The sequence below is a fragment of the Pinus tabuliformis genome, chromosome 2_1 (genome assembly GCF_031772625.1).
Source record: "Pinus tabuliformis cultivar Carrire ecotype Pingquan chromosome 2_1, CPIR1, whole genome shotgun sequence".
NCBI classification, from domain to species: domain Eukaryota; kingdom Viridiplantae; phylum Streptophyta; class Pinopsida; order Pinales; family Pinaceae; genus Pinus; species Pinus tabuliformis.
Window position 1 is genome coordinate 550521027 of NC_142299.1, and position 20121 is coordinate 550541147.

The 20121-nt window shown below is 37.3% G+C and overlaps 1 pseudogene; it reads right to left on the reverse strand.

Annotated features, from left to right (window-relative positions):
• Positions 1 to 2743: 2743 nt before the first annotated feature.
• Positions 2744 to 20121, reverse strand: part of LOC149201539 (acyl-coenzyme A thioesterase 2, chloroplastic-like) — a 37127-nt pseudogene continuing 19749 nt past the window's right edge.

Here is a 20121-nt window from a genome sequence, read left to right on the forward strand (position 1 = left end):
AAATCTGTCAGCGGGTCTTCTCTGGATGAGGGACCCCAATTTTTGGTTGTGCCTAGGGAGAAGTTCAAGTCGCCCCAAATCACCAAGTTTGGGTTATCAATTAGAGACTTAGAGCAGAGGTTTTTCTAAAAATGAACTCTGCCCTGGCAGGGCCCATAAATATTGAGTATAACCAGGTTTGTGCATATCTCTAGGGAGTAGACATTGATCCCCATCGCTTGGTCCATCCCCCAGGTGTTCAAGACTTTGAACTTCCCTTCTTTTACTCCCAATGCTAATCCCCCGGAGTGGCCTTTGGCATCTAATGCTTGAATGCTCCATCTTGGGATTAATTTGGACAAAGATTTTGAAACTTCTTCTCGTTATCCTAATTTTTCTTGAAGAAGTAGGATATCTAGGTTGTAATTGTGAACAACCTCTTTTAGGGAGACGATGATCATTGAATTACCTCAGAGGGGGATTTCACTGCTCTAAGCACCCTAGAGATGAGAATTTGCTTCCCATCCTCCATGTCTAGTTTGGCTCTTAGGTGAGCCTTTGACAGCTTGGTTTTTGTCCCTCTCACCTTCCAATCCCCTGATTGGGAGCTTTGCATATCGATCCCCCCCACTACCTCCCATGGAGGGGTTTTTCTCTCACGGGGTCTGAGGTTTTAGAAGGGTTTTACATCTAGGGTATCGACGAGAGTTGGGCCACCCTCACCCAATGCATTATTTCGCTTCAGATCTAGCTTAGGGATAGATGTTATGATGCTCTCCAATTGATTGTTTACCTTATTTGAAATAGGAATTACAATGTTCTGGTGCCTGGAAGGACCAGGCAATGATTCAGAAAAATTCAAAGAATTTAGAGTAAAAGAAGGTAGGGTAGAGAATGGACTCGTACTCTCTTTTGCGAATATGAAGCTCCCGAGTTTTTCTGCTGTTGGATCTTGATCCTTATTTGTTCCTTCCTGCTGCTGAAGAGGTTGTGTTCTGAGGTATCCTTCTTCCTACACCTCCATGCTCTCGATTATGTCCTCCTATTGCCTGTCTATATCCATCTGATCTTCGCCCACACTTTTCTTTGACTGCCTTTCCTTTGATTCCTCCTCTTTTGCTACCCTTGCTCCTACCTTCTGCTATTTCCTTCTTTGCCTAAACCCCATCACACAGTCTTTTGCCAAGTGCCCATAAATGTGACACCTGTGACATCTGAATGCCAGGTGTTCATAGTCTAATTGTTGGGTGTACTTTAAGTCCTTATATTGTAAATGAATTTCCTATGGCAAGCTTGAACAAGGGCTTAAACTTACTAATATACAATCCATCTCCTGGTATCTTGTCTGCAGGAACGACATGTCTGCCTCCATGAATTTTCCTAGTGGTTCTGAATGGCTTTGAAAATAGATTCAACCCAAAGGAATGGTGGGAGTCTAGGCATGCAGACTCAAACAGGTAATTCATCCACCCTTTCCCTCTGTGAATTGAACATGGGATTCCATTTCTTAAAGAATATTGGGTGTCTCCCAAAGGACCAGTTCCTCGCCATAACCCATTCCACTGCTTCTCTTCTCCCGAACTTGACCATAAACCACCCTTTTTCTAGTGTCGTGACCTGAAAAACAGGGTTCAGTGCTGCCTGCCAGTTTATTGAGGTCCATTCCTAAATGAAATTGTTAGAGTACTTCTTGCCTTTAGCCCTTTCTACCAGGGTTAAGTCCCCAACTTCCATGGCTTCATCAATTTTATTGTCCATTTCGAGGACCAGATTTGCTACAGCTTCACTTCCTTTTATTATTTTGTGTTTTTTCCCCTTCTCCCCCACTTTCCTCTATCGTATCCCTTCTTCCCTATTCTGTGAGTTTGTTTCCACATTTTCTATTACTTCTGGAAGCATTCTTGCACTCCCTTTTTCCCTTGTTTTTCTAATTCCTCGTACCAACCTTCCTCCTACTCGGTTAGAGTCTTCCACTCCTATTGTCAATGCCTTGTTCCTCGCCTATCCTTCCTTCCCAATTCCACTCCCTTCCCCTACCTCTGTCAACTTAATTCCACTTCCCTTCTTTAAACTTTCCCCAAGCCACCTTCCAACCCTCTGCTATTTCTATCACACCAATGATTCCAGCCCCTGTCATTGGATTTTTTTGTAGAGCCTTATTTTGACTGAGTGTGTGAGGATTACTAGCCACATGGGTTTGATTCAGGCTCAGCGTCGTCTCTTCATGACCAAACCCTATCCCCATAGCTTGGAATGTGCTCCATTCATCATTACTTCTAAACACACAACTAATTACGATGTCCTCTAACACTCTTGAATACAAATGACTGTGAGGATGGGATGGATCAAAAATTAATTGGAAAGTATCGATTGCTACCACTTCATGCTCCAACAAGGATGACTTCTCATGAACCTTCTACTGCCCTTCCTAGCTTTCCAGATACAACAATCCTAAACTTTCCTCCAAGAGCCCTAGGGTTTTACTCTGCTTCCAACCTGCTTTCGAGCCTCCTTTCTTCCTCCCTGATCATCCAGCTGGACGAATATACATCTCGATGTTCTGGTCCATTACCTCCAGACCCCAGACCGACAGCATGTCCCCAGGCTTGGGGTCCAGCTCAATAGAATCACTTGGTTTGACCATCTTCTACCTGTATTTTCCTTGGTAGCTACTTAGCAATAAAAATTCCCTTCACTGTTCTGCCTTCAATCGCGTGCTGTGGGTACGAGGCAGCAGCACATCTAGCCTTCGAAAAGAACTCCATTACACCATCGGATGCCATTTGATGTAGGCATTCATGAGCTTATGGGCTTCCCTTTCCTGAAAAACATTTACTCCCACCACCTTCCCCCTGTCCTCCACAGTACTCGACTAGTAAATCAGAGAACTATTACGAAATTAAACAGACCAAACTCAAATGATGAGATTGGGGAGTTAAAATATCTATTTGCAGGAAGTGTTACTCACCGGTCTCAGAAAATCAACATGATCAACTTTCAGAAAGCAAGGAGCATGACCTATAAAAGCATAACAGGTAGAAAATTCCAACTCAAAGGCATGATGCATCAGAAACCCTCCAAAGATTCGTCCATGTAAGTTGCGTTGTTGTGGCTGGCAAACGAGTGCATTTACAAGCCTTGTACCTTTATCAGTATGCTTTCCCTGTCTGCAAAAGCAACAGGCATGTCACACAACACACGACCTTCTCTCAACAAAGCTTCTACTCTCACACCATCGCCATCACCATGCAACTTGTTGCTTTCCTCAAACTCCTTTCCACATCTTTGTATTTCCTTCTTCCTTCTCATGTCTCTTGCTTCATCTTCCGCTAGGAGTGCCTTTTCTGTGTCTGTTTGGGGTACAAGTCAGTTAACAGGGGTTTATTTCTAGTTTTCAAGTCTCATGACACAAGCGTAAAGAGTGTAATTAGAGCAACAGAGCCCCCACTTCCAGTTTCCCCTGCGGAAAAGGCCCAAGCAAAAATCTCATGGGAGCTTCTTCAATTACAAAACAACATTTGCAAAGTAAATGGTAGTGATGAAAAATAGTGAGGCATTGTTGTATAAATACCTCCAGATAGCTCAGTTATGATCATTTGAATCTCAATTGATGAGCGGCCAACCCAAGTAACAACACCAACAATTTCACATCGGTATCCACACGAATTGGCTTCTTCAACACCATCTTGTCAGGAGACAATGTAACTAGTAACAATGGTCTCGATGTGTCATTATAATCGGAGCAGTGCTGAAAAAACAAACCATTAAGAATATAATGTCATTTTTTCTGACTTGACTCTAAAATCTACATGTGCAAGTTTGATCAATCTAACACAATAGGTAAAAGTTATTTTTTCAAAGGCAACTTTGATCAATCTAAACAATTATATATATATATATATATTATTTTGTGGGAAAGAAAAAAGCTAAAAAAAAATTATTAATAAAAGTTGTTAGATAGTTTATAGGTCTTGTATACTGTAGTATGTTTAGAAATATAGTGCTAGAAAGATCAACAATATTCAAACAATAGCGATACATCAGTGCAGAGAAAATCCATAAAGAAATAATGGAAAACATGCAACAAATAAAGATGAAAAACATTATGTTGAGCCTCAAAATTACTCTTTCCTTAAGAACTCTTCTCATTCCTTTTCTTTTTTTTTCAATAAGAAAGATGCATTCTCTTCACCAATAACTGGTATATATTGTCTTGAGGAGGACATTTAGTGATTTACATGTTATGCTTTTATGTTTTTCTATTTGAATAAATTTTTGTATATTAGCTACGGAACGTAGCCTATTTGATAGCTAATTGGTTGTCTCGCAGCTACCTTCATGCTCTAACAGATCCCAGGTGTCAAAAGGAGAAACTAACCACATGGGCTGCTTGGAAATCATCATGACATGGACCCTATCCTATTCATTCAGCCTAGGTTGACAAAGAAGATTGGATAAGACTACGGTCAATGGATAAGTCAAACACAAAGAGACCAAAGGTAATAGGACTCTGTTTCGTGGTTAATTAATGTGTTTCACAGTGATGGGAAGCATTATTCAGAGCAACTACATGTACCTACGGACTCCAAAAACCACTTGTACAAATGAATCCAACAGTGAACATGTCTTGGATTTATGTCTCCAATAGCCGAGTAAGAAATTCTGCATATCTGTCTTCTACGTGTTTAGCTATAGCATGCTTTTCTCCACAAATAGTTATATGATTTTTCTTATAAATACCTGTGTAAAGGACTGAAGAAGTGAGTAGTAATAGTAGTAGTTTTATTGTGAAATCAAAGTTCTAGACTCTATAATTTTCGGGCTTTTTGTGTCCCTATTTTAATATGAGAAGACCGCATGTTTTTATGAACATCTGAAGGATTTTTCTTGGATTTGATTGAGCATGCGTAGCCTAATCAGTTGCAGAGGGCCCCTACACTGAAGAAGGTTTCATTTCATTTTATTTTTCTTCTTCTTGTTAACTGTAAATTCATCATTTTCTTTCTAAAACAGTGTTTATAATCATTTTCTTACTAACAATGTTTATAATGCAATTTCCATCATTTTCTTATTAACAATGTTTATGATTTAGAGCAGTTTTTTTTAGCTTGATCTCTTTTTAGTTTCTATTAGCAGTTTAGATGACAGAACTCAATGGTGTAATCTTGTTTCTTCAATTAAAAACTAACCTTGTTTCAGGATGAGAGTAGGATTGAAGAATGATAAGGATACAATGTTGGATAGTTTACTTCATTCATTATTTAGGCTAGTTTAAATCCTCAATTAAATTGATCAGTGTCATTTACTATCTTTGCCATTTCATTTTTAGTTTACTGACTCATGGTGTTAATGAATGTTTATGGAAAACCCTTCATGTTGATAATTCATTTTTAACTAAGTGGTTGAACATTTCATCTATGCAATGAGTTATTTCTGCATCTTTATATTTGCTTTCTCTTAGATTAATGAAGTACAGAATTAGTCAAATGTCATCCCAAGGAGAATTTCTCCCAAAATTGAGAGGCAGAGTAACCAAGTATTTCATTTAGTTTTATTTCTGTAATTAGTTAGACATCAATTGCAAATTTCACTTTCAGTTTTAATTCATGATTTGGAAATCATGGTAAAATAAGAATAGAAACTTTGTTTTCATTTCTTTCTTAGCTTTGCTTCTAAATCTTTCTTAGCTCTGTTTTAATTTTTAGATTTAGAGCAGTCTTTAAGAAAGTTAGATTTAGTTTTTATAATTTACATTGTAAATCATTAAGAATTAAAAGACCAAAACCCCCCCAAAACAACATAAAACATAGAAAGAATGAAATAAGAAGGGTCAACTAGCACAAACAGTGCACTACACTTCATCAGTTTACGATACCCAGATTGATAATTTATGTAGAGCAATTTAGGACACTAAATTGACCAAACATCCCCACTGCAAAATCATTACATGTCCCCATGCAACTTTCAAAAATGTGAACTTCTTTCTCCTATTGCATTTGTTCTAATACTTCTGCGAGCACATCCAACTTCCTTTTCTTACTTCTCCTTGCATTGATTGCCATCATGGGCTTCTTCATAAGAAGTCTGTATTTGAGGTTGATAAGTGCTCTGCTCAAATTTCTATTTTTCCTCTTCAGCTTCGTATTTTTCTTGTACCATAATCCTAGGTGTAGCATTGTGTTGTCATGAATGGCTTTATCCAACTTGTTCTGTTCCCTCAAGGTTTAATTTTCTTCTTGAATGTGCCTATTCAAAATATCTAACTCAAAGATTTCTTGTTTGAGAGAGCTAGTTAGAGATTCTTGTGGGTTGAAACGCTACTTTAGATTGGTTTAGGATCTTGGATCCATTGAGGTATCCTTTCTCTAATGACTCTATGTAGTCATAGATTTGCTGTTGTAGTGGATCTATGCCAGGAGAAGCTCTGCTTGGGATGCCTTCAAAACTCTGTGGAAGAGAGTTTTATGGACTGTGTTTGAGTGGAATACTGTCAGGAGATTAAACTAGGGTTTCTTCCTCTAAGTTTATGAACTAGGATTCTTTTGATGTTACATTCCTCACCTTACCTTGGAGTCTAGAGCTCCTTCTCAGGTTTTTGAAGCTTATGGTTTCTTCTCTTGTGTCCTTCTTCCTCTTCCCTATCTCCTTCTTTTTCTTGATTTGCTCCTTAATCTTGGTTAGTCTTTTAGAGAGTAATTGTTCATCTTCTTGTGGTGATGAAGGTTCAAGAATGTCTTCATTGATTTCTTCAACTCTCTCTTTCATTTTTCCTTTCTGGTTATACTCCTTTCTAACGTCTGGTTTAGAAGTTGTCTTTGCATCATTATTTTTTGAGGAGGTTCTAGATTTGTTTTGAATGTTAATTCTGATATTTCTCCTCCTACTTTTCGTAACTTGACTTTCCTCAGGTGACTCTGAAGCATCCTGGAAAAAATTTCTTACCAATAAATCTTCCCAGGTATCCCCTATACTTTTCAAATGGAATTGAACTAGTATTTTCACTAATCCTTGATGATACATAGTTGTTTCTATGGATTCAATTTTCTTTTGGACATTTTTAGCCATCCTTTGCATACTGTTTAGAAGGAAGAAGGGAAGGTTCATGGTTCTATTTTCTAAGAAATTCATTAATAAGCATATATCGTAAACATACATAAACTCAAATCTTCCTTCACATGTAATGAATTTTTGCAATATCAACAACATATTACCCCATTTGTTTTTGGGTGCTGAATTAGGAATTCCTTTCCTAAGCACTGTAACATCTATACCTGGGTTTCTAAGGATCACTTTCCAAGATTCACCATGAAATTCCTTGTTTTAAACCATATTTCTCCTTGTCTCGGAAGCTCTGTTGCTTCTACTATGAAGGATTATGTGACTACAAATATTGTATCTCCTATCTCCACTTTTGTTCCATCAAATCACCTTGCAAAAGACTTGGTCATTTCCTTGTGGTAGCCATCAAATTTCTCAATAAAATTTAACCATTCGGCCTTCTGCAGCATGCCTTTAAGCTGTGGATACCCCTCCATATACTTTACCCCTACGGGCTCTGTCCTGAAAATAAGCCCCATATCCACTGTTTTTGGTTAACCTTCAAAATTACTCTCACTGTCTATAAAATCAGTGCTATTTGCGAAATGGAATGACTGTGTGTATGGAAATGGAATGACTGCGTATATATGAAAATGGAAACACTGTGTGTATATGGAAAATGGAATGATTGTGTATATAGAAAATGGAAATACTGTGTATATGAAATGACTGTGTGAATATGAGAGATAAACTTAAGAGTTTGCATGTAATAAATAGACATTAAGGGTTTAGAGAGTCGTAGATAGGTGGTTCACATCATCAGCTTGACCGTTAACAGGTGGAGTTGTGGAGGACTGTTTGAGTACATGTTATGGAGTTTGAAGCGGAGATTTGTTATGAAAGAATCATTGAGACTGTTTGTCATTAAAGATGGAAGATATGGTGGAGACATAGTGGCAGTCAAATCAAATGATGGTTGATTAAGGAGACATGTGATTATACATACTAGACAAACTTATGTTTTCAAATTGTTTTTTGAAATAAATTTTTGCATTTACCTCTGGAACCTTTACCTTTCGCTTGCTATTTTTTTTATTTTTTTTTATGTTGATACACAGGTACCTTGAGCATGGTTGGTCTTCAAAAACTGATTTTTTCTTCAATTCCCTGCATACATGATTTTATTATGAACTGTACACTTGTGCCTAAACTGATAAACAAATTGTAGCTGTAGAATCAGATTAGCTGCAGAACAGAATCAACCACAGAATGTGGAACATAAAGTAAATAATGCTTATGGATCATGAACGAAATGGAAGTGCCTATGTAAGTGAAATGAAATGAGATGTAAGACAAGATGATAAATGAAATGAAGATGGAATGAAAACTGTAAAAGGAAAAATTGAAAAATTTATTAATGAAATATGACAACGAGATGAAGTGAAACTGCAAAAATAAAATGGAGTGAGGTGAGATGAGATGATGAATTTGTAGAATCTAAACTATAGAGTGACTGTAGCTTTTTGTCACTACTTATTACAGAAAGAAAATGGAAAATATAGGGTGTTAGAAATCTCTTATTTTCACCCTATATTTTCTGTATAAGTATGCCAATCAATGATTGGTTTTCAACCTTATACGATTTTTTTTTTTTTAGGAAAATAAACCCTAAGTTATTGGAGAAGAAGAATTCTTCTTCACTAGCTTCATTTCAGAATTGTCTTGGAAAATCTTAATGAATTCCTCTTTTGAAATTGGTTTCTGATATATCTTTAATCTATGACCATTCACAAGAAGAGGAGTCTTACTTTCATCTATTGTTCTTATCCTCACTTCTCCATTACTAAAGACTTTTTCAATCTCATATGGCCCAAGCCAATGAGTTTGAAACTTCCCTTGAAAATCTTTAAACATTGAATCAAACAATAGCGCCAAATCTCCCACTTGAAACCTCTTGTCCTTGATATATTTGTCATTCCATTTAGCCCTCTATTGTTAGACTATACTAGTCCTTTGAACTACCTCTTGCCTAATTTCATCAAGTTCATTTAATTACTCCAACCTATGCTTTTGTGCCTCTAATAAATCTAGTCCCTGTTGGACTGCCATCTTGAAAATTCTAATTTGGAACTCTATAGAGAACATGACTTGTTTCCCATAAACAAGTTCATAGGGTGTATGTCCTGTTGTGTTTCTCCATGTAGTTCTATAGGCCCATAAGGCTTCAGGAAGCCTTTCCGCCCAATCTCTTCTATGTAGATGCACAGTCTTAGTGAGGATTCCTTTAATCACTTTGTTTGTAGATTCCACTTGACCATTTGCTTGTGGATGATAGGGAGTAGATTTCCTATGTTTTATCGTGTATTCTTCCACAAGCCCTTCCACCATGTTAGATGTAAATTAAGATCCCTGATCTGTCACAATTTCTCTTGGAACACCAAAATGAGTGAAGATGTCCTCAAAAAGAAAATTAACTACAGATTTTTCATTAGCAAAAGGTAATGCTTTGGATTCTACTCATTTAGTGACATAATCAGTGTATACCAATATATACTTCTTCTGCTTAGATGAAGGATTATTTGTCCCAATAAAATCTAAGGCCCACTTTTCAAAAGGTTTGATGAGTACCTGAATTTGTAATGGAATTTCATTTGAGGAAGCAGGTTTCCCTACCATTTGGCAGCTTTCACATCTCCTGACATATTCTTTAGCATCATTGAAGATGGATGGCCAATAATATCCTAAAGAAAGAATTTTATAGGCTATCCTTTTGTTAGCAAAGTGTCTACCACATGGCTCATCATGACATGCCTTAAGAATCTCGGGCATTTCATCATCCCTGACACACCTTCTGATCATAAGATCTGGTCCTGTTTTATACAATTTGTTTGTGATCCATGAATATCTTGCACTTTCCTGAATAATTTTTCTTTTATCTCTAGGAAACAATTGTGAGGGTAACTTTCTTGTGACCAAATAGTTAGCAATATTTGCAAACCAAGGAGTTTGAGTAGTTACTGCAAAAAGATATTCATCAGGAAACTTATCTTCAACTGGAGAATCTTCTTTGATATTCTGAATCCTTGAAAAGAAATCAGCAACTGTGTTTTGTTTTCCAGGTCTATCTAGCATAATAATGTTGAATTCTTGCAAAAGTAAAAGCTATCTTGTAACTTTTCCATTAGTAACAGGTTTATTCATTAAATATCTAATTTCAGAGTGATTTGTATGAACAAAGGTTTCATAGCCTATTACATAGTGTCTGAACATGTTAATTGCATGAACAACAACTAAAAATTCCTTTTTAGTCACAATATAATTTAACTCAGTGGGAGTCAAATTATTACTTGTATAGTAAATGGCATAAGGAATCAAATATTTTGTCCCAATACAACTCCCAGAGCTGTATCTGAAGCATCTGTTGAAATATGGAAAGGAAGTTTCCAATTTGGACCTCTTAAAATGGGTGCTTCAGAAATTTTTATTTTTAAGGTTTCAAATGCCAATTGGCCATCAGAATTCCAATTAAATTCACAATCTTTGGTAAGCAATTTCAAGAGTGGGGATGCTATTTTAGTGAAATTTTCTATAAACCTCCTATAGTATCCTGTAAATCTTAGAAAAATCTTAACATCCTTTTGGAAATTTGGAATTGATAATTTATAGATGACTTCAACTTTAGATTTGTCAACTTTAATCCCATCTCTTGAAATGTGATGTCCTAAAACAATACCTTCTATAAACATAATAAAACATTTTTCATGGCTTAGTGAAAGATTTGTTTCTTTACATCTTTTAAGAAATTTTTCCAAATTTTCCAAAGCTTCTTCAAATGTATTCTCATAGATTGTAAAATCATCCATATATACCTCTACACAATCATGTATTAGATCAGAAAAAATCCCTAGTACTACCCTTTGGATTGTTGCAGGTGCATTAAATAACTCAAAAGGAAGTACTCGGTAGGCATAATTTCCCCATGGACAAGTAAATGTGGTTTTATCCTGATCTTCAGGTGCTACCTGAATTTGATTATAACCACTAAAACCATCCAAGAATGAGAAATACTTCTTACCTACTAATGTATCTAACACTTGATCTATAAAAGGCAAAGGGAAATGATCTTTAAGGGTTGCTTTATTTAGTTCTTGATAGTCAATGCACACCCTCCATTTACCATTTTTTTTAGGCACAATTACCAAAGGAGAAACCCATTGGCTATCTAAAATTGGGTAAATGAAGTTTACATTCAGTAATTTTTGGAGCTCTTCTTTCACAATCTCCCTAAGATTTGGATTCATCCTTCTCTGAGGTTGTCTGATAGGTCTACAATTTTCCTCAATGTAGATGTGATGGATACAAGTCTTAGGATTAATGCCTTTCATGTCGGTGTATTCCCATGCAAATGCAACATAATGTTTTTGTAATGTTTTGATTAGCTCTTCTTGTTGTAGTTTCTGCAAGTTTTTTTTATGTTCAATGTGCTACCTAGAAAAATTTCAATTGTAGAGATACCAAACTCTTCCATAGAATAGAGAGACATCTGCCTAAATGACAAATATTCAACATTAGATTTTTCTTGAAGTTGCATATGGTCATATTCTGAAGATGATTCAAAATTTTCCAATGTATTTAAAATTTGACTATCTTCACTAACATTTGAAATAGTAAAGAGAGGATGAATATCATCTTCATCATCAATCCATCCTTTGTCATCTATTTCTTTGATTGCTTTTGCTGGGGGATATAAAGTGAATTTTTTTGTTGAATTACCATCAGAAATATACATGTCATAAGATCTATAGATAATAAAAGCATAAGTTGTGGCCAGCCAAGGTCTTCCTAATATGAGTGCATGTCCTCCTAGATTGTTCTTGGGAGTTAAGATCATGAAATCAATAGGATATTCCCAAGAATCTAAAGATACTGAAATATCTTCTAACACTCCATCTTGTTTGATTATTGATCTATCTGCTAGTTGCAGTAAGGTAGGTTTGTAAAGAAGATTCAGAAGCGTGAGTTGCTCCATAGTTTGTTTGCTCATGATGTTTATTGTTGCCCCTAAGTCAATCAATGTATTCGGAATTTCAACTCCATTGATATGTGTTTTCACAATTGGACTTCCTAGATCCACATATTTTTGTATGACAATTTTTCCCATCATTATGTCTGCTATTTTTCCTACAAGGTGAATTCTTTTTGTTTCCTTTGGATTTCTTCCTGGTTTCTTTATGCTCAACTCCTTTATTGTTTTTGCTAGAATTGAAATTTTTTTAATGGCTTATAGCAAAGGGATTTTGATACAGACATTTTTCAATTCATCTAGAAAATCATAATTGGGCAACATAATATGATTTTCTACTCCTCTATCAATTTGTAATCTTTCAGGAAAATGAGGTGTAGAAGTAGATGTTGGTTGCTAAATGATAGGAGTTGTGCTCACTGATTCTTTTTCTTTTTCTTTTTCAATGTTTTGGTTTTTGAGAGATGTTTCCTCCAAAAAATTATTTATTTCTAGAGAATCTTCCTCAAAATTATCTTTTTTTTTTTTTTTTTTAATAACTAGAGAAGGCCTTTCCTTTTCTAATATCCTACCAGATCTTAGTTGAACATCATGAAGATCTAGAGGAGTAATCATGTAAGTTAGAAATTTTTGTCCTTCTACCATGTAAGAATTTTGAGGGTTTTTATTATTGGGTTTTGGTAATGGTTGGGCAGGTAGCTAATTTGGTTTCTGCTGAAATGGTAGTAAGAGTTGAGGATTTTGGTTTTGTTGTGGAAATGGTAATGAAAGTTGAGGGTTTTGATTTTGAAGTTGTGGCTGCTGATTTTGTTGTGGAATGTGTGGGGGAGGATAATTCTGATATGATGGAGGATATTGATAATATTGAGAAAATATCCCATAAAGATTTTGTATTCCTTGTGCCCACGGTTGAGATTGAGATTGAGGTTGAGGCCAAGTTTGAGATTGAGATTGAGGTTGAGGCCAAGGTTGCTGCCAAGAATTCCGATTTGATGGGGGCTGAAGATCCATTTGATTGTTAAATCTTTGATTTTGTGGCCCCTATTGAAAGATAGCCTTAAAACCTGAAATTGAAGGACAACCTTTGGTCTCATGGTTTTTTGAGCAAATCATACAAGTTTCTACAACTATTGTATCTAAAGGGCATTCTCTTAGAGCATGTTTTTTTCTGCATTTTGGACAAAAAATGGCTAAAGCATCAGCCTCATTTTTCTGCTTGTTTTGTAATTTAAGGGTGTCTATTTGCTCACTAAGACTCCCTAAAATTTCAGTTTTAAACTCATCAAGAATATTACCAATTTCTTCCCTACTTACAGATCCAGTTGCAGATTTGTTTACTCTAACAAGAGAAGGATTTCTTGGACCTTTCCCAATTTTAGATTTCCCTCTTGAGAGATGAACACATAATTCTCCTATATCATTTAATGGAAGTTAAGAGATATCTCCCTTCCCCATCATGTTAAGGATATCTATCCACTCATCTCTAATGGCTTTTAATAAAAGAGATTTCAAGGTATCTTCATCTAAATTGTCCATTTTTGCTCTTTTCAAATTATAATTGAATCTCTCAATCAAAGCCTCTAAATTTTCATCCTCTCTTTGCATCATTTTGAACACTTCATCTTTGTGATTGGTAGGCATGCAATAATCCAAGTACCTATCCAATTTTTTTTTTTTCATGTCATTCCATGTTCCAATGGACTGAGTGACTAACCCCATGAACCACTTCAAAGCAGCGCCTTTTAGTGTTGAGGGAAATAGTTTGAGTTTTTGAGAGTCTTCTAGATAGTCATAGGTTCTGCACAAGACTTCAAACTCAAATAAGAATGTTTTAGGATCCTCAATTTTTAACCCATGGAAGTTTGGGAGGACAGAAGGTGATATATTTTTCATTGTGTCATTTGTTTCTTCATCCACTATAGGGAATCTAAGAGAATTATCTATTTCCCTATTTCCTCTACCTCCTCCATTATTTCCTCTACCTCATCCATTGTTTCCTCTACCTCTTCCTCTACCCCCTCCAGACAGACTGAATTCCCCATCTTCTCTTTCTTCTGTCATTATAGTTTACTCAAATTCAGTATAAGGTTCAACCTTCAAGGTTACTTTCTCCTCCTATGGTTCTTCTATTAATGGGATATGGGAGATAGGTTCTACTTCTTCTTCCTCACTAGGTATTCCTATTTCTTCAACGAAAATGTGCTCTCTTGTGGAGGTAGAAAAGGCTATTTCTGTTGTTGGAGATTCAATATTTTTCTCCTCTAGGACTGAATTGGTAGATGAAGTAGGAGATTCTTTTGATTGAATTTTTGCCTTTGGAATTTCAGGTGTTCTATGTCTAGGAGTAGGAGTTTGGGATGGAGGTGTATCTTTCCTTGCTCTTGGTGGAGTAGGTGGTGTTGTAGGAATTGAACTACTACCCCTAGCTATAAATCTACCCCTAGAGTCTCTTTCTCTATGCATAATCATTTTTTTTGAATGTAAGAGATAAGGCTATCTAGTTACACTTCCCCGGTAGCGGCGCCAAAATGTTTGGTCAATTTAGTGTCCTAAATTGCTCTACATAAATTAACAATCCAGGTATCGTAAACTGATGAAGTGTAGTGCACTGTTTATGCTAGCTAACTCTTCTTACTTCATTTTTTTTATGTTTTATGTTGTTTTGGGGGTTTTTGGTCAACATACTTTAGAAAGATTTCATTTCATTTTCAAGGAGGAATTACAATTGTTGTTCAGCAATCCTTCCTCCCCAACAGTTCACGAGTTATGGGAAGCATCCCAATGATCCATGGAAACTCTCAATCACTTCAAAATATCGGAGTGGGCCTCCTAAAATACCCTATTTTAATGGGTACTTTCGCCCTACCGCCTCCGAGTAATTTGGCGGAAGTGGCCACGGTGGAAACTTGCAATATGATATCTTCTATATCTAAAAGATTCAGAAGATTCCTAAACATTTTGTCAGCATGGATCATCTCCATTTTAGAAATATTGTAGCAATCAATTTTCTTGGACTGGGGGGCAAACCCAAATCAATGCTCATTGAGTGTTTGGATAGATAGGTCTAAGGAATATGGCACCTCTTCAGATCCTTGGTCACATGTACATTCTACAGACGAAGAAATCATTCAGTCAATGATGATAGGAGAGGCACCATGGGAATATTACCACCATCGTTCCCATCTTCTGGATTACCATGAAAATTATTCTAGCGACCTTAATCATCCTTCAGTTTTTTATTTTCTATCAAATATTGTAAATATGGTGGATTCTGAGGATGGTTCTTATCTTGTGTCAACCTCATTAAAAAATGAATCAACTCCCTTTCCAAATCGAGTTTTGATTACGATCTCGTAAAATCCAGGTCGAGTCTTTCAAAGATCTCGAAGTTAAACCTTCATTCCAGCCACCACGTTGAATGCAATGAAGCTTGGGGGGAATGCACCACGATTTGCGTCATTATTCTAGGGGCATGCAAACCTATCATGAGTAATTTTTCCACAAAGTTCAAGCTCGTTAAAAAATAAACCTAGTCACAAGCAGTTTTACGTGAAGTTCAAGCTCGTTAAAAAATAAACTTAGCAATGAGCATATGTTCCACTAGAGTTTAAGCTCATTAAAAAATGAACCCACCTTCAGCAAATAACCATTGCGATTGCATTATCATCAGCTTTTGAGCCTTGGTCGTGTTCTTACCATCACCTCCACTCTTTTTTAGCCGATCATATGCCTCCATTTGATTGTTTACCCCTTTTGAGGAACAGCTGCGATGAGCGATTCTATTAGCCATCTTCTTTACACTGTCGTGATTGAAAAATTCCAAGCCTCACCTGGAACTAGTTGCTACTCAAAAATATCACTCGTTCCTCAAAAAACGAGTCTCCTTTAAGCTCTTTTCATCTGACTCATAAAATATGAAAAGATTGCCGATCAATTGGCCTCTCCATCTCGTTAAAGTGATTGGAAGTGATATCCATCCTCTAGATTTTAATCTTTTTGGACCTGAGGGATCATTACACAAAAAGATCAAGCGTTTGTCTTGTTCGGCTCGTTAAAACTATCGAAAAGTCATCCCTTTCGCATTGTTTTTCAGACGTAAGGGATTATATTACGAAAAAGGAATATTGGAGTTTCCTTTCCATCTCTTTTCAGACTCTCTAAAATTGAAAAGAACCGAGTTATCCTTATCATTAAACTCGTTAAAACAATAGCGACAAACTTGTCCATTTAGACAAGAGCGAGTCTCACTGTCGCTAGGCTCGTTAAAACATAGCGACGAGTTTGCCCGAATGGAAAATTATAGAACAAGCATATGTTATCGTCCTCAAGCTTGAAAAAAATAAAGAGGTACTCGTAAAAAATGACTAGGGAAAATTGGGAAGAAAACTTGAAGAAACTTTATTGGTAGCAGGTCGCTCTTGTCCATGGCACTTTCACTCCATCACCATGATTGAGTCGGGTTGGGTTATTCCATTCACCGATCATATCACCATTGGTCCACTGTACAATCCATCTTTGGGGTTAACGCTACCAATCCATTTCAGTGTCGCCGATATGTTCAAGAAAAGTCGCTCAGAGAATTCACCAACCTAGCTTGTGTCTCATCCGCTGCAATACCTTCACCCTTCTTTCTTTCATGACTGCCACCTTGAACCTTGTATCATCACATCGTTTTCACCTCCACAAAATCTTTTGTTCTGTTTCATGTCATAGATGTGGGATTCATTAAGGCCCTCCTACGACAGGTCACTTCTTGTCGACATCAGCTCGTTATCCAAGAAGTTGACTTAGGAACAACCCTTTCACTACTTTGAAGCTTGCATGCCTCAATGGCAAGTTTCTCACTTCCGGCGACAGGTTTACATTAATGGCCTTCGACCGAAAGATTTTGCGTGGTGTTCGACGTCAAGTCCCATTTTCACACAACGTGAATTGTACTGCAGTACCTTGAGGGTCATTATCATTATCGGTGATTCCTCTCGCGCCTGTTAACAACTTACATCATTGGCTGGTAATCAGGTGATGTCTTTCCATGTTCGACTTCAGAACATCTTTTCACATGGATCGACTTGTACTTCGGGCAAAGATTGAACGAGTTTGAAGACCACGGATCTAGTTTCATCCATCCAGGCTGCAATATATTTAGGAAAATAAAGACATCAAATGTACATCATTGCTGCACAGATAATCATCCAAGACAAAAGATGATGGCTCTACCAGAATCATCAGTCTTCCACACAGACGGTTGTGTGTCCTATGTACATGAAAATGAATTTATAAAGCTGAGCATGGGAATGCCTGCCTTAGCTAGATCATGAAAATATTATGAAGATAATGTATTGTATTGTATCTTATTACAGGTCACCTTCCAGTTCGAAAAACCTCGGATGCTCATGATAAAGCATTTCACCCGACATCAAAAGATTTACGACCTCATGCTTTAGGGGGCAGCTATTATAGACATATTTGGGCACTGCAACCCCAATCACATATGTCCATAAACCAAGGGCTTCTAAACCCATAAAAGTGTTGTTCCATACCCTAAAGAATCAAGGTCAACTGATTACATCATTTCCCAAAACTTCTCCCTAAAAACCTGCTCAGAACTGGTCAAATATGGATCAGCTCACCTGCTCCATGGCTAGGGTGTAATGCATCTCACCTTGTACACACGGGAGGTGCAATGCATACTGAAAATGCCTTTTGTATGGTGTGAGAGCAGGAATAGACAAATGGTAGAGACAGTTTGCTAAGTGGATGATCTAGGAATATTCTAAAAACTTCTCATATGACACTTGCCTCTCAGAATTCGCCTAGGGATGAGTAAGAGATCAATGAAATCTCCAAGTGTAACCAAGAACTGTCAGTGGAATGACACTAATAAAAAACCTAGAGGTTACTCACACCTCTGCAAATATCTATATATGGATCCCTCATCTTAGAGATCCAGGGGTTGGAATTTTGTAATTTGCAAGGAAGTGTTGTTGGTTTCTCTTTGAAGACATTGTTGGGTGATCTTGCTTTGTATGAGGTGAAGAGGGCTTTCATGGTGGGAGATGGCGTTGGGTCAGACCAATGGGTTGTAATCCTCTCTTCTACTACTTCTATCAATAAAGCTATTTGAGTTTTCCTCCATATTCTTGTATATCTCTGAATCTTGTATTTATATATGCATTTGTAGGGTTAATATACATCTGATCCTATATTGTTTACGGTGATAGATCTCTATGCTTTGATGGTATTATGCTGCTTTGACTCTATAGGTGCTCTTTGAAGCGGGACAAGTAAGGAAGGAGTGGTGAGATTCTGTCAAAGGGGAAAGGAAACAAGCAAGGAGCCAAGCGAAAGACTGAGGTTGGTACTCTTTGCTTCTTTCTCATCCATCTCTCGTAAAGGAAAACACAAGTGACTTTAGTTTGTTTGTTTCTAAGATAGCTACCTATCTTAGTGGGACTAGTAGCTCTCAATAGACACTAGTTTTCCCGATAACAGGCCCCACATTTGTTGTTTTGATCAGATGCCTCATTGAAATAGGCCCAATGTGTTGCTTCCTTTATATGTTCCTCTCTAACAGGTCATGGAGTTGCCTCCCGGATTGGCTCGAGAATACTTGAGTAGATTGTTGTGCATCCTACTACGGTATTCCCAACTGAGGGGTTTTGTTCTATAAATATACCGTGGTTTCAAGCTAACTAGACACCCTAGGCAATGATTAGGGGTAGATTACTCAAATTTCCTTCTGATAATCCTGTCACCATTTATTCCATACTTCTACCAGTGACCCCCCTTCCCAGGGCACCCTCTTCTAGATCAGTTTCCTTGTTTCCTTCCATTCATCCTTTGTGAATCAGCATTCTAAAAAGAGATGTTGGATCCTTTATACATCATTTGTTCATAATGCGCATCTCCCTGGGCCCGACTTGTATCTACTCTATAATGTATCCCAAATTGGCACTTTATTCTGGAGGATGCACCAAAATAACATTGGGGATTTGGCTGGACATTGTAGCTTCCATAATAAGCTAACCAACCATTCCTCGTTCCCCCATCCTTCTCTTGACATGTGAAATTTATAGCCTTGTTTAGGAGAATAAGAGCCCCTAGTCGCATGTGCCCATACCAGCTGATCTGGTCTATCTCTTAGTCTGACATTAGACCTAGACAGTTCCTTGATGAAATTGTGCCATTCCTCCCTCCATTGTTGATTAAGGTTTAAGTCAGTCCCAATTAACCAGGCTTGTCCCCATATGGTGGAGTGACCATTTTTCCCAATCTGGCTTATGAACTAAATGCCTCTGATGTCTAGCTGGTTTATGAGTCTTGGGGAGAGTGAATATCCTTCATTGCATCCCACCCAAGGGTCCTTCCCTATCCTGACTTGTTCTCCATTCCCTACTTGCTAGGACAGGCCTTGTTCTATGATATTGAAAGCATCTAAAGTGGCTTTCCACACCACTAAAGCAATGCATTTCTTCTTGTTTAGATTCCTGATCCAATCCTCCAAAGGGATGGGGTCAATGTATTTCCTTTTGACAACCATTGTCCACAGGTTCTCCATCTTTATTAGTCTCCATCCCAACTTTGCTGCTAGAGACGGTCCAAAGCATTTTATATATTTTATTCCCCATCCTCCCCACTCTTTTGGCCTTGCTACCCAAGGTAGAACTGACTCCTCCTTAGACCCTGCACAAAGAAATATGTTGCATACTCTTCTGATTTATTCCTGGATTACTTTCGGCACCCATGCTAGGGCTGCTCGATAAACATGTATAGCCAAAAGGACTGATTTGATGAGAGTCATTCTTCCTGCTCTATACAACCATCTCAAACTCCAATGAGCGATACTTGATTCTATTTTGCTACTAGACAGAGCCAATCTTGTTTCTTGTATGAGTGAGGTTTTGGGAAGAAACCCAGATACTTGAAACTATCTTCTAACTTCTACTCTTCAAAGGGAAGGTTTTCAATTATATTTTGGGCTTCCATTCTATTGAAACCTTATAAAAATAAATGGGATTTGTCTGTATTCACTTACATGCCTGTTACTTTACGGAAGAGGTCCAATATCCTTTTTAATTCAT